This window comes from Kogia breviceps, chromosome 2 (genome assembly GCF_026419965.1).
Source record: "Kogia breviceps isolate mKogBre1 chromosome 2, mKogBre1 haplotype 1, whole genome shotgun sequence".
Classification (NCBI taxonomy): domain Eukaryota; kingdom Metazoa; phylum Chordata; class Mammalia; order Artiodactyla; family Physeteridae; genus Kogia; species Kogia breviceps.
Window position 1 is genome coordinate 136915818 of NC_081311.1, and position 15613 is coordinate 136931430.

Sequence of the window (15613 nt, forward strand, 5' to 3'; positions counted from 1 at the left end):
CAGTGAGAGGCCCGCATACCGCAAAAAATAAAAAAAAATAAAAAAATAAAGTAGGTAAACTTAGTCCTGTTTAGTTATAGAGAAGTAAAATGAAGCATAGACAACATATGAAATTTGCCAGGTCATAGAGTTTAGTTAGTGTCAAAGCTGTGTTAAAATCCTATGCTCTAAATCAGCACTGTCCTATAGAATTTTATGCAATAATGGAAATGTTCTAGCACTGCACTGTCTAATACATAGCCACCAGGCACATGTAGAAATTGAGTACTTGAAATGTGCCTAGTACAATTGAGGAAATGAACTTTTAATTTTATTTAATTTAATCAAGTAAAATTTAAATGGTCACATGTGTCTAGTAGCTACCGCCCTGGACAGCACAACTCTAAACTAATTAGATTATATTGGCTGCTGGCCCTGAAAAATCTTGTGACGTGTACAAGAACACCATTTTAGAAGCTTTTTCTTAATCAGCTGGAACATCACTCCTTGACCTACTTTTAATAGAAATCAATATTGTATATGGAAAAAAATGTATATACTGGTCTTTATTAGTAAATAATAGGGTAAATAGCTTACTTGTAAGCATTTGTATGAAATAAACAGTATGTAAGTCAAGTCCTTTCTTTAAGTCAAAGGGCAATTTTCTCTTTCTTTATTTGGGCTTTCTGTGAGGGCATTAGTATATATACTTAACCCCACATGAGGAAAATAATAGAAGAGAGGAAAGATAGGGGAAGCTGGTTGTTTTATATTTACTTAGAATGTATTAGATGTTGGCATTATGGAGCTAAAAGGCGAGTTCTCCTACTTACTTCCGGGTCAGGTCTGCAGGGTGTGCTGAGTAAGCAGGGTGGCAGCAAAGGACACTTAATCTGATTCTTTCAGGAGCATGTGAGGTGACTCCTGTCCCTTGCTCGCTGTTCCTCCTGCCAAGTGTTTTTAAGCTAATATTAATGGGCAGGAATCACACAGTAGGTGTGCCCTTTATTCTCTCTAGAATGCCTTATCACTCCTTCCTCCTTCACTTTTTTGTCCAAAAGAGCACTTTCTTTACTTATATAAACATCACAATAGTGTTTTGCTTTATATGTGAAGTCTCAAAAAGCAAACTAATATTTTCCATGCCTAAGAACATTCTGTGAATAAAAACAGCGTTTCCACTTCCTGAGAACCCAAATTCCACCAGAATAAATTGGAACATTCTCTCTGTGCTTTATTTTCAGATTCTTGACTCTTAAAGATGGAAATTATTAAAACAAATGCAAGTAATTCAAGAGCTTTCACTCCTCTTTTTCCTCATCGGTGCTGGTTATATTTTAGGCTTTGTTCAGAAGGTCAGAGTTGGCTCGATGGTCATGGCTGTGGAAGGGAGTTTGATTGACTGCACATGTGCTAATACTATGCATACATTATTGAGGGCCCTACGAGGCAGAGTGCCCTCAGAGAACACTTCTGAAAAGAGTAGTTGACTCAGGCCCCACCTATACAGAGCTCAGTTCCTAAAAATAGATGCGAAGTTGCATCCTTTAGAAGCAGGGCTGAAATAAATTCAGCCGTCCCATCTACTGTCTTGATAGACCCTTCAGTGGAGCTGGTCTCCACTCCACCGATTGCTTTCAGGGGACTGGGAAATTTGCTGTACAAAGGAGGAAACTAGTCTGTGAAGAACTGTAAAGATATATGACATTTCCACGAACTTGGGGTTAAGTCTAAATATTACAAAAGGTATGTGTTATATAGTCATTGATACTCTGCTTCCAGAGTTGTGATATATTCTTGCTGATTGCTTAAGATCAATGAAGACCACAGGTCAAATTGTAATTGTCATCACAGCAAATACTCAGTTGGATTTTGTAGAATAGTTAGAATTTTTTACTTTTAGTATTGAAGAAATATGAACCATACTTGATAAATAGACATCAATGAAAATTATACTTCAATTTATAGCTAAAAGGGAAAACTGAAAAAATTAGTTTATCTTTTATGAGCATAAATTGATAATGTATGCAATGAATATGTTTGAAACTCTAAACTATATTTCTTATTTTTTTTAAACTATACTTCTTAAAATTTGCTGAGGGAAAGAAAGAGTTGAAAATATGCTCAACTGTTGCAGCTTGCTCAGAGAAATGTATAAAATGTATTCTTTCTCCAGCCTTAGTTTGATTTTGTGCTTCTTGCCCCAGCCAGTCTCATCTCCTCTGGGAGTATTACTGGAATAAGGATTAAAGAATCAGGTTCTTACATGTTTTACAGAATTAAGAAAAGCACTGCCAGTTGGATCTGCCAGGCCTAATTATAGTAAATACAAACTTAAAGAGAGAAGACTGAGATTTTACTTTTAAAATAGCATGGCCTTATATACTGTTTCAAATGAATTTATTCTGTCTTCAGTTGCCTATGAACACCTTAGTTTGGTCCTGTTGTGCCTTAAATGTTTAGATGTTAGAGACTGAAGTGATTTGGAAGAGGCATTATAACAGAATCTCTTATGACACCAACTAAAAGCAAGGACACTTTAAGATTACATAATACAGGGTTTAAATTTAGCCAGCTGGTGCTGAACTGAAAGATATTTTATTTTTACCAGAGCTCTATTTGGTCACTGACGAGCTGGAGTTTGTTTGAAGTATTTTAAAATTTTATGTGCAGGGTGCCAAAGGACGAGTAAAATATTTACCTCAGCTACATTCAGAGCCCTGAATTTTAATATGAGCACCAGTTTTGAGTTTTGGAAGCTATTACCATTGAGTGGCAAAAATATTGGATAAAAAAAATGGGAAAGTGTTGAGTTCTGTGCTTAAATATTTCTCTACTTCTCTGCCTAATCTTTGAATCTTTTACCTTTTTTACTGTTAACATGTAAATGAACAACTAGATCCATTTTTTAAAGTCATTCAGCATTTCAGATGTCTACAGTACGGCAAAGTGCCAGCTGTTTGGGGAAAATGTAGTCTGGAGTTTGGAGTAAATATTTCTGCATGCAGTGGTGTGCATCTTTTAGATACAACTTCCCTCAACCACCTGAAAAATAAAAGTAGATATTCTAATGATCACAGAGAGCTTTACTTCAGAAAATGTCAGGTGGGCCTCAAGTCTTCAGTGATTACAAAGGAAGAGAGGGTTGGTTGTTTCCCTCAAGTTTACTTTTGGGTAAAAAAAACCCCACAAAGTTCGTAGATAATTTACTATTGTTTACCATTGATAGCTGTCTGCTATTCAGTCATTTCCAGTATTTTGCCTCTCACTTACATTTACCACAATTGAAAAACTTCTGCATATCAGTATTCATTTTATTCGTTTGGTAAAATATTACTTATGATGAGACAATTTGGGGTTGGACCCCCATGGTAATCTCGGAACTGGAAACTGATACTTCCTCTCTTCTCTCTCTCTCATGCATACACATAAGTCTGGGCAGTAAGATACCATTTTGTAACGCTTGTTTGTTAGCTTGGAGTCACATCTAGATTCAGTAATTTACAGACCAGGCCAGAAACTTAATCAGTGCTTGGCAGAATAATTCCCAGATTTCTGATTGAACAATCTGTGAGGGATAGAACTTAAATGACATTACGTTGTCCTTTTTATTTGCTTCCCACCCCCTCTTTTAAAAGCATTCAAGTTACACTTTGAAATTTCATTAAATTGTAATTTTTTTTTTCCCTGCTTCTGAGACAAACACTTGCTCATTCAAATTATAGGTTCATCCTTTGCAGAATGTGGGTAACATCAGACTTTTCTGATTCAGGAATAACTTTTTTTAGAACACTGATTTATTCAATATAAGTACACGGTCTTTATGTGACGGCATGTTATGTTGTATTGTTGTTTTTTCCCTGACACCAAATGCATGGTATTTTCTGACACCAACCAATTCTCCAATTCTCTGACACCAGAGGGGTGTACAACAATTCAGTTCAATTCTCACACTAACCTCCAGAGTTAGAGCAGAACCCACCGATTGCCCACACTTTAGCCACTAACTCAGGACCAACCAAATGGAAGAGATCCATAGAGTAATCGGCGGGGGGTGGGGGTGGGGCACAGAGCTTTCATGCCCTCTCTGGGCTCACCACCCATCAATATGCTCACCAACTGGAAGCTCACTAAATCCTGTTGTTTAGAATTTTTATTGAGATTTCATGATGTAGGATGATTGGCTGAATCATTGGCCATAGTTAAGTAGGTTCAATCTCTAACCCCTCTCCCCATTTCCAAGGTGGGAAGTGGGGCTGAATATTCAGACTCTAATCGCTTGGTTGGTTTTTCTGGCAACCAGCCCCCATCCTGAAGCTGTCTCTATTTCCCCCACCCCCGCATAAGGCCAGGAATTAGCTCATTAGCTAGCATACCAAAGACACCATCACTCAGAAGTTTTGAAGGGTGTTAGGAGTTCCGTGCCAGGAACCAGGGACAAATAGCAAATACTTATTGTGTATTATATCACATATATCCACAATGTTACTTCTCCGTCTATGAAACACTACCTATAAACTCCAGAGTAAAAGTTTCATCCTATTTATTTTCCTAATCATTGGAATCCTTCTTTTGCAAATTTAACCTGAGTACGTCTCCATTTGTACAATATAATCAGGAAAAGCACAAAGAACAATGATAATCAGACAGCCAGTGTAAAGAATAAAGGTTTTTTCTTAAGAATTGAGAATCAGCAAATTCAATGAGTTATTTGTATCAGTTTGTATACAAGAAATGAGAGTATTGCTATATTTAATGACTCTTGAGACTTTGTGGGCATACATGATGGCATAAAAATAATCTGGCAGTGAGTAATGCAATAGGTAATCCAAATTCCTGGTAGAGTGGCTGTACTTCTTAAAATATCACAAAGGATAAAAGGAATTTATTACATAGATAACACAAAGAACCTCAGTGACTATTTGATTTAACACCTTTAAGTTCTAGATTAGAAAACTGAGCCACAGTACATTAACTAGTAACTTAACAAGATTTAGGCAGAGAGAATTAGAAACCAACTCTCTTGACTTATATTTCTGTGCTATATGTCATTTTGCAAAGCTTTGTGCCATATCACCCCAACCTTACTCCACCCCCATGACTTGGAACACATTTAGAGGTAAACCTTGATAAAGCCTATTTTCTTCCAGGTTTTTGTTGCTTTTTATTTTGCATTTCCTGTTTCTCTTTAATTTAAGATAAATTATGGAAAAGGAGAACTGATCCACATATTCATTTAAAACTCAGAAAAATGGTGATTGGTTTATTTTTTAACTTGACTAAGCATTTAAGTTTACTCATCTTCTGTGCTAGATGAGCTGTTTCTGCCCCCAACCCCACCGCAGACCCCCACCATCACCTTGTCATTGGAGACATCATTTTTCACTGCTCTTTTTGGCAGACCTTCAAGTAGGTTTTAGTCTTATACATTTTTCTAATTGTATGCGGGATATATCCTGTTGCCCAGAGAGGTGAACGCTTTAGATATGTCTGACTGTTCAAAAGTAAATAATTGTCAAATTGCTCCAGGCATATATACGACTTAAAATAGATATAATACTAAAAGAATTTATTTTAGGAAATTTTTGTTGGTCAAAGATCCAATAACACATCCCCCCCAAATCTGAATATATCAGCATGTGTGTTTCTAAATGCATTAACTTGGTAGTTATCAACATAGAAAAGCTAAAAAAGAAAACATTGTACCACCATTAATTTTTTTTTAGTTTTATTTATTTATTATTTATTTTTATTTATTTATTTTTGGCTGCTTTGGGTCTTCATTGCTGCGTGCAGGCTTTCTCTAGTTGCGAGCGGGGGCTACTCTTCGTTGTGGTGGCTTCTCTTGCTGCAGAGCATGGGCTCTAGGCACGCGGGCTCAGTAGTTGTGGCTCGTGGGCTCTAGAGCGCAGGCTCAATAGTTGTGACGCACGGGCCTAGTTGCTCCACGGTATGTGGGATCTTCCCGGACCAAGGCTCGAACCCGTGTCCCCTGCATTGGCAGGCGGATTCTTTTTTTTTTTTTTTTTGGCTGTACGCGGGCCTCTCACTGTTGTGGCCTCTCACGTTACAGAGCACAGGCTCCAGACACGCAGGCTCACGGGCCCAGCCGCTGCGCGGCATGCGAGAGGCTTCCCTGGTGGCGCAGTGGTTGAGAGTCTGCTTGCCGATGCAGGGGATGCGGGTTCGTGCCTCGGTCTGGGAAGATCCCGCATGCCACGTAGCGGCTGGGCCCGTGAGCCATGGTTGCTGAGCTTGCGCGTCCGGAGCCTGTGCTCTGCAGCGGGAGAGACCACAACAGTGAGAGGCCCGCGTACTGAAAAAAAAAAAAAAAAAAAAAAAAAAAGAAAGCAAAGTCCAGCATTATAAATGATTTCAAAACATGTCAATGCTTTCCATGTAAAGTTTCATAAATATGAACTGAATATAAAATAATAATCATTTTATTTTATTTTTTAATTCATAGGAAGTTAATTGCATTGAAATAAGATGTAGGCAGAACTCACATTATAAAGTATCTGGGTTTGTTTAAACTATGTATATTAAATTTTGATGAGTACAGTCACAGTTCCCCATTGAATTGCATTAAAATTCAAGGGTGCTTTATCACTATCTCTGTTGTTGCTGATTATTTTATTTTTAGTCAGTACTGTCATAATAAGAATTCAGCTTTATCTTATGTAACCACTAAGCCTTTTTGTCAAGTAATTAGACTTCGTAAGTAACTATAGTAAATAAGTGCTCCAGGGAAACTGAAAAATCTTTTTTTAAAGCCAAGGATCACCTTTTCATTTATCTGTCTTATAAGTTAGAAGTTTTTCTTGTTGACACAAGGGTCTTATTGTCAAGTTGGAATATTCTGGGAAAGAGATAGAATAAGGTGAGTTTTGTCACATTATTTAAGGGTGGTCAATTCCAGCTACAAGCTTTGTTTAAAATTCACTGCCTCTGCTTCTGTTGGATTTTGACCGATTCTCCTGAGAATTATATAAGGTAAAAGTCTGCTATTTGGCTACTAGGGTGAAGCCCAGCCCAGTTTCCAGTTGGAACACAGGGGCCAGAGCTAGAGGTGCCAAAGAAAGAGCAACGGGCAGCAGTCAGCCGCTTGGTCAGCTCTTTCTGTCCTCTGTGCCATCCAAGGATGCTCAGAGTGGGAACAGAACCTCGTTACAGCCCTGACTTCTTCAGTAGAAACTATGCTAGCCCTCTGGGTGCCGGAGGACTCAAAAACATTTATTTTTAGGAATGTAACTGTATTAGTGCACGTGTGCTTCAGTCACTGACTCATTCTGGAATGGGAATAATTTCAGGATTCATCATCCATTCATTCATCCAGAGCTGAACAATAACCCCAAGTTTAACTCTGTAAAATATCAGAGAAATGAAATTTGAAAGGAAGGCATATGTTTGTATTAAAGTTGCAATATTTTTTTCCCTACAAAGATCTAGTCCAGCTATTGCAGTTGTCAGCTCAAAACTACCATTTATAGTTTCTAACAGTCCACCCTTTAAATAGAAGCAACAAATTACCGCAAACTTCAATTTTCACTGCTCTTCATTTAATTCACCATTTCAGCCCCACTGGCCCCAGGTTCTCGACTATGTCATTATGTTATACTATTACCATCTCTTTCAATTTGTGCTCCATTATGCTCATATATACATATATGTATGTATATATGTGTGTCTGTGTATGTATACCTTATTTTCTATAAAGCACAGTGTTACCTATGCCTCCATATTGTTCTCCATTTCTTTCATATTTTAAAAGTCCATTTAGATGTTCAAAGAAAGATGAGTAGTCTTCAAACAACATCCAATAACCACAATATCATCCATAATGACACCTCTTTTTACCTTTTGTGTAACATTGCGTAAAGAGCCTGACAGAGTTTTGTAAACATTTGTATTGAGAAAGTGCGAAGCTACATCTTTATAATAACGATGACAATAATAAACATTTTCTACAGGATTATTCTCCCATAGATAGCTATATAAAAGGAGTTCCAGGAGTTGGCATATAAAATTTCATTATTTATATCATTTTTACATTTTGAAATTAGAAAGTTTTTTGAATAGTTTTTGAAATTAGAAAGATTTCACAAATGATATGCTATGTTCTCTCTCTCTCTCCCTTTCTCCTTCCTTCTTTTTTATTTCATTTCTAGGAAAGACCTCTAGAATATATTACTTAACCCTAGAGCTATCACTATCCTTAAGGTGTATGGAGTGTCCTCAGTTTATCAGAATCACAGAAACATCATCTCCCAGGGCCGAAGAGATTCCAAAGGAAACCCACATAACACTTTACTAGGAAACCAGAAAATGCTGTCAGGTAAACCCTTGTTAGTTGAACACAGACTTTGCAGCCAGACTACCTGGGTCTGAATTCTAGCTCTGACACTTAACCAGCTGGTTGAATCTGGGCAAATTACTTAATCCATCTCTGTGCCTATTTCCTCATCTGAAAATTGAGATAATAATAAAATCTATCTCACAGGGTTGTTTTGAGGATTAAATAAATTCATATTTAATGAATTTAAATTATTTATGTAAAATGACTGAAACAATAGAGCCTGGTACATAGTAAGTTCTACATAAGCTTTTGCTGTATTATCATTATTATTATTGTTCAATATATGAGACTAATATAATAACCTTTACATCTTTCCCGAGAGCAAGATAAGAATATAAAGTACCAAGTTATCCTAGATGCTGAACATTCAAAATAACAGCACACTAAATGAGAACTGTTTGAGAGAAAATTATCTACCTGATTTAATAGGTTGTTCTCTTGTTAAAGGCATCCTTCCCTTTCAGAGGTTTACTCTTGAGCTCAAATTAAATTTCTGTCCTCTCTGGAGTTGTAGAAAGCTATTAAATACCCCTTTTCTTTTATAATCTTCCCAACACTTGAAACTAACTTTTCAGTTATCCTTACTGATGTCTGCATCACATTACTTCAAGAAACTGAACTCTTCAGCCACTTCAACCATAATGACTCTGTCTCTTTTCAGATGGAGCTGCTCACAGCCATACATTGTACCTTGTCATTACTTTGAGTTAGTTCTTGGACTCTCAGAATATTCTTTTAGATCACAGTTTTCTTTCTTTTCAACTTCAACTGGTCTTGACCTACAGCATAGTCCAATCCTCAACACATCCTGCCCCTCAACCCTCTCCCTCTTTTGCCTCATCTCTCTGTATTTTTGATCCACTCACAGTGTCTGAGTAAAGATGGAAGGAGGACTCTTACTAGGGAGGGAGACACTGAAAGATGGGGCTGTGGGTACCAGACTGTTTATCAGGAGAATCCAAAGCAGAAAAGGCAAAGAAGAATCCAATAATGGAAGAGAAAGCAAAAGCCTTTGAGCCAGTGAAATGGTACAATGCATCAGGTTTGATGGATGAAGCTAAGCGGGAAAATAAATCACAAGGTCAGAAGGAAGGAGAACTAGGAACATGACAGGATGGAGCCTGGGATGGACTAAGGCACCCATTTCAACCAAGGCCAAGAACAGTTCAGAAGTGTTGGTGGCCTGGTGTTAAGGGCTCCTGACTCCAGGCTTCAGGGATGGGTTTAAAGCTTAAAGGAACCATGAGACACCCAATGCCCACTCTGCCTGGGCCCCATTGTCAGCTGCAAGAGAAGAGCTTTCACTGACCTCCCATCTCATTTGTCCCCATGTTCTTGAGCTAAATCTACCCCATCAAAAGCCAGTTCAACATTTTCCTCATAATCTGATATATTTGCTTCCATTCCCAGGCTGCCTAGGTGTATATTTATATATATATTTAAAGATATATATTTAAAGGTCTGTGGTTTTGCATATATGCTAATACCCAACACTCATTTTATTCACTTTTAATTGACTGCATATCACATTCACCATTATTCCTGACAATCCCAGATGTTCTCTATTCTAATATACCACTGGAAAAGTTGAAAATGGAAGCAAATTTGTGGGTAATATGTTTTTTTAAAAGCCACGTTGAATTTTAAAAGGTTTGTCAAGGTTAAGATTAAGACTTAGTTACTGGACATATACATTGATATAATATGGATGAAGCTGAGAACTGATGGAGTGTGTGTGATAAGACAGAAACAGAAGACTGGGGATGGAGCCCTGAAAAATATACATGGTTGGGTGTCAAGAATTGTGTGTGTGTGTGTGTGTGTGTGTGTGTGTGTGTGTGTGTGTGTGTGTGTTTCAGGAGACATAGATAGATGAGTGTTACTTTTTCCTGGTCTAAGCTACTCACCAACTCCACACTCGGTTTTGAGAGTTATAAAGAACAATGCAGAGAATGCTGCAAAGCATCAGCATTTTTAATTCCTCCTTCTGAGATATTTCTTGTAATGGCAAGTGTTAAGCTCCATGAGTTTTATGACATTTTCCTCAGGCCCTGCACTGCTGGTGAACGGGACCTGGGGCTTTCTGCCACATCTGCTTTCCTTGGCAGACTTTCAACTCAGAGCTGCACTAGGACACTCTGAAAACTTACTGAGGTCTTCCTGCTAGATCTCATAAAACAAATAGGATACTACTAGTGATTAAATGGTCCTCCAAAGAAAAGTGTGTGTGTGTGTGTGTGTGTGTGTGTGTGTGTGTGTGTGTGTGTGTATTAGTGTTTCCGTGTTCTAGCCATAGTCCTGTACTTGCCTGGGGAAGCCAGTTATTTTTTCTGGGCCAAACTCGATAGAGATATGAATGTATCTGAAATTTTTTAGCTATAACACTTTTCTAATTTCTTTCTGCAAATATGTAATAACAGGAGAATTTCTGGCAGAAATTAAACTGGGCAGAAAGCCCAAAGTTGACTAGTTTCACTTTCCAAACACACATTTTTATGCAGTTCTAATTTTCACCTGCTCATGTCGTGTCCCGCTGAGCATTTTGGGGGATGAGCTGGATTTCACTGTGGCACACTCACAGGTTCACAGGCAAGAAGTTTATTTTTGCTCCCTCCCAGAAGCTCTAATCCCAAATTTCACATTGCTGCTCTGCTTAAATAACTTCTGTTACAGAATCTGGAACTTGTTTTCTACTCTTTAAAAAGAAGTACGAGAGAGAAATTAAAATCCATCAACAGGAACCGTAAAAAGATGGGCATTGAATTTTGCAGTATTTTTGCAAGGCAGTTTCATTCAATAAATGCTTATTGGGCATACACTGTGTACAAGTCATGATGTTATATGTTAAATACCTGTGAAGTTGGCCGTATTCATCTCAACTGTCGGTTTGCTTCTTGGCAATCTAGGAATTTTAGGTAATAATAAAAATTGAATAACCAGTTCTGCAAAAATGTTAGGAAAGCCTCTGGCACTCATTGTTAGGGAAAGCACAAGCATGTCATGCTTAGAGGTGCATTATATTTCTCCTGCCTCCACATAAGGGCCCACAAGGAGCATTTCTGGCCACTGTGTGATGGCCAGCCTTTCATATTCACAGTGTGGGTGTTGCCATTTTGTAAACTGATGAAACTAAGAGATTCTTTGACTGAAATCATGGTGGACACGGTTATGCAGGCTACTAGAAGATTTAAGAGATGGAGACTGATGCTGAGTTCCTGGCTAGCCGTTGATAACCTGTAGTTGTAGTTAGGTGTCTAAATTTTTAAAATAATCTTTAAATACAAACAAGGAGATGCTTAACTTTAGAGTCTGAGTTCCCTTTTAGGTAAGTTGTCCTAAAACAGTAGGAGGTCACACTAAGATGAAGTGATTTGCCCATCTGCCTATGGCTTTTGATACCTAAAGGGAGTAGTCTTGGAAAGTGATTCTATTTTAAAGCCGTGGAAGCCTAGCTTCATATGGAATTTTACAAAGAAGCCCAATATATAGTTTTTAATTGCTTCTTACATTTCACTCCCCACAACTTTCCTCCTTTCACCTTCCACTACACTTGAGTTTAAATACCACTGGTCTAGGAAAACTTTTTTTTTTTTTTTTTTTTTTTTTTTGCGGTACGCGGGCCTCTCACTGCCGTGGCCTCTCCCGTTGCGGAGCACAGGCTCCGGACGCGCAGGCTCAGCGGCCATGGCTCACGGGCCCAGCCGCTCCGCGGCATGTGGGATCTTCCCGGACCGGGGCACGAACCCGTGTCCCCTGCATCGGCAGGCGGATTCTCAACCACTGCGCCACCAGGGAAGCCCTAGGAAAACTTTTGTTTGCAAGTTTTAATTAAATTATTTGTTGTTCACAGATGTTACTGTCTTAATGTGCATGGAAAAGAGCAAGTTTCAATCTGAATAACATTTAAAGACTGATTTTTTACACTTTATCCTCTAAAAAGAGGAGTGAAATAAGCAGCGTAAACTGAGTTCCTCCACTTACAGGGCACTTACAGGATTAGGTTTTGAATCTGAGGGAAAAGAAACAAATGCCAGTGCCAAAATTTTTAAGATAAGTAACTATAAATAAATTAAGGGATGATGAGACTGACTAACTTGTATCCCATGTGTATCTTAAGCAGGGAAGACTATTAAATTACTTCTACTCTTTGGACAGTTCTTAGGACCAGCATATCCTTAGGAAACTGACATCATCTCTTTCTTTTGAAATTACAGTCTGTGTTGATATGCAGAGGATATTTAGGTCATGTTAATGGTGACAGGGAGAGTAACCCAGCATCTGGCCAGTTCAAAGTTTTGATATATTAAAATCATTGTAGCTTTAATTTATAAACATCCTTATTCTAAATTTAAGACTGTTCAAAATGTATACAGCACTATCTAGTGCCCCCTGCAATTACGGGGGACAATAATCAGAAAGGAGTTGTGACAGTACAAACATTTGACAAGTGCTGATTTTACCTTTCATTTTAGAGCATGTTAGAAGAACCAGAGCTTTGGTAAGAAAAACAGATTCTTAATATTTCTGCTTAACATTCACAGTTTTATCTTCCTACCCAGGAAACATTTAAATGATTAAAGATCACATCGTTTGCAAAGTGTTTATTTCTTTAGGTAGAATTTTTCTAAGTACATCACTGCTCTGAAAGAGTGAATTTACTTCCAAAGGCATCTTTTATTCAGCAAGCAAAATGTTGCATTATTTAAACATTTTCACTTTTCTCCTTGATTGCTTAGCTTTTCCAGTAAAGAAAGTATATGGAATTAGTGTGCTTTCCTTTCTTTGATCAAGTCTATCAGCCATTAAGTTCAAAAGAAAACCATATCAAAGTATGCTGTTATTTGTGGACTTAGGCAGAGAAAGCATGTTATACAAAGACTTACTTAATGTCATTGAAAAGAGTTTGTGTAAATTCGAAGACCGAAATTCCCTAAGAAAAAAGGTGGACTGAATTAAATACATTTTTATTATTCAAAGGAAAAGAATGATTAGTAAGAGAGAAGCTGCCATAGCATCAATTGTCTAAGTCATTGAGAGTCAGAGTTTAGTGTTTCGCTTTCTTTTAATATCCTTTGTCAGAATAAATCTCAGATGCTAACCTTAATGGAGAGGTGAAAGTCGGAAAGAGGATAAAGAATTGAGGAATTCCTAAAAATGGATCTGGAAACTTCTGACTTTTCCAGACTGCAGCTAGCATAGAACTTATTTAAGGTAATAGTAAGTAAGTAACTTTCCTCCCCTGCCCACACTCAAACAATTTAAAGGTAGGCATGCTGGGAAGATGTTTTTCAATGCTGCAAATTATTAAATGTTCATCTGCATTTTATTACTGTTGCTTATTTTTGATCTGTTGAGTGACAACAGCATACTTGGAACTAAACAAAACAGTTCAGTACACATGAACTAACTTCGTATGGATTTTTTAAAAACCTATGAGAAGCAAAAATCAATTATTTTAGGGAAAGACAAATTCTAAGCTAGTAATCAGTAGGAATAAAAAAAGAGTATATTAGGAAATAATGAGTGAGAAAAAGAAGTTATATCAAAGAGGTAACAACTTAGGGATAGGTGAATAATGTAGAATGATACCAACTTTGAAGATTTTCTAGAACAGAGACTTTAGGAAAAAAGGGATGGAAATCAATTTAAACAGAAGGAATACACAGATTAAATAGAAAGAATACCTATATTCAAACTAACCAAATATTAAAACACCTCTTCCTTTAGCAGTTATCAAACACCTAAAGAAGGTTCTTAGTAGGGGTACAGAGGTGCCTAGCAATGCAGAGGTACTTAGTAGAGCAACCGTGGAATGGATCGTAAGTGAGGGATCCAGGATCCTTCTCTTCTTTGCCTTTGGTGGGTGGTGACAAGGGCAGCAGAGACTTAGGGAGTGGCCCAGTCATCCCCGCCTGACTGGTCCAGGCCAGGGTTCATTGTGCCAAGCCCACTGTTCAGAGACCCTATAGGAAAATGAAAAATGGGAATAACTTTGAGTGATGGTGTCATGATTTTACCTAAAAAACAGAGAGCAGGGGAAAACATGAGGAACCATCGCAGGGAGAAAAGGAGCAGATCTGTCCATATATTGGGCCATACTAGGGTGATTTTCATTAACTTTACATTTTCAGGGGACTTCCCTCTTCTTTGCTGGTGAAAAATGGGTAGCTCATTGGCTAGTGCCAAAAACACAGATAGACTAACACTTTGATATCATATACATTGACATTCTTCTCTTTATTATACATTTTCTCCATTCCTATGGCCATATGAGCAGGACAGTGCCAACTTCCTTGCCCTCATCTCTTACTGTCATTATCTATTCTTTCACAATCTATTGCATTCTCCTTGTTTCAAGCAACATGGTGGATACTTGGCTTATAAAGAGGAATGGAATATTATTATAGCCTTTAGATTCATATGGACCAGAGTCAAGTCTTATCCTTTCTACTTACTAGCTTTGAGATTTGGGAAAATTTCATAACTTTTATTATCTCAGGCTTGTATCATGTCAGATTATCTGGAAAATAATACCTAGGGTATATAATAACACCTAAGGTGACTGGAAGCTTGTGAGCATATATTATTTACTATGTGCAAGATACTATGTAAAACCCCTTACTTTAATAAGATCTCCTTCAGTCCTCACAGGCAATCAGATTCTGGTATCATTCTCATGTTATAGCTAAGAAGAAGGAGACTTCGAGAGGTTAAGAAATTTGCTTAAAGTCAAAAGTGTCAGAGATAGAATAAATATTGGGCTTTCTGGGTCCAGAGTAGATGGTCAATCTCCCTGAGGGTCTGCCTGCTGTGGGATGAAACCAAGACAGAACCCAGCGTAAAACAGGTTTCCTAAATGAACTTAAACCTGTGCTGGAGGAGCGTGCATGTGGGTGGAAGGTGAGAGAAGAAGGGAAGACGGAGAGATTCAACGATACACTAAAAAGTAACAAGTAATACAAACAGAAGTGTAATTTGTAAATGTTGGGAGAGCACAGCAGAGGAGCTACTCACCGCCTAGATTAAGTGGGGAAAAATCTGGAGAGAAATTGAGCCACTGTGAGTATACATGTGAGGGACTTTTCAACCCCATCAAATTTGATTGGTCTTGATCTATTTCAATTCAGTTTCATCTCAGTATAAATAAATGTGATTTGGGGGATGGAGATGTGGAGTGTGTGCTACCAAGTTCCTCAGGATTCCCCACCTCAGGAGGACTCCATTTGGTATGTCTTCAGAAAAGGCAACTTCCTTAGCAGGGCCAGCCATGTGGGAATT

The 15613-nt window shown here is 37.9% G+C and overlaps 1 protein-coding gene across 3 annotated transcripts in view; it reads left to right on the forward strand.

Moving 5' to 3' along the window:
• The first annotated feature begins 1435 nt into the window (after window positions 1-1435).
• Window positions 1436-15613, forward strand: part of XIRP2 (xin actin binding repeat containing 2) — a 70791-nt gene continuing 56613 nt past the window's right edge. For 2 of the 3 annotated variants that reach the window (XM_059053941.2, XM_067026235.1), the window contains exon 1: window positions 1449-1725. The gene's annotated coding sequence lies outside the window, so the exon portion shown is untranslated. Of the gene's footprint in view, window positions 1726-15613 lie in introns of all 3 variants that reach the window. The other variant, XM_067026234.1, reaches the window with a different exon arrangement.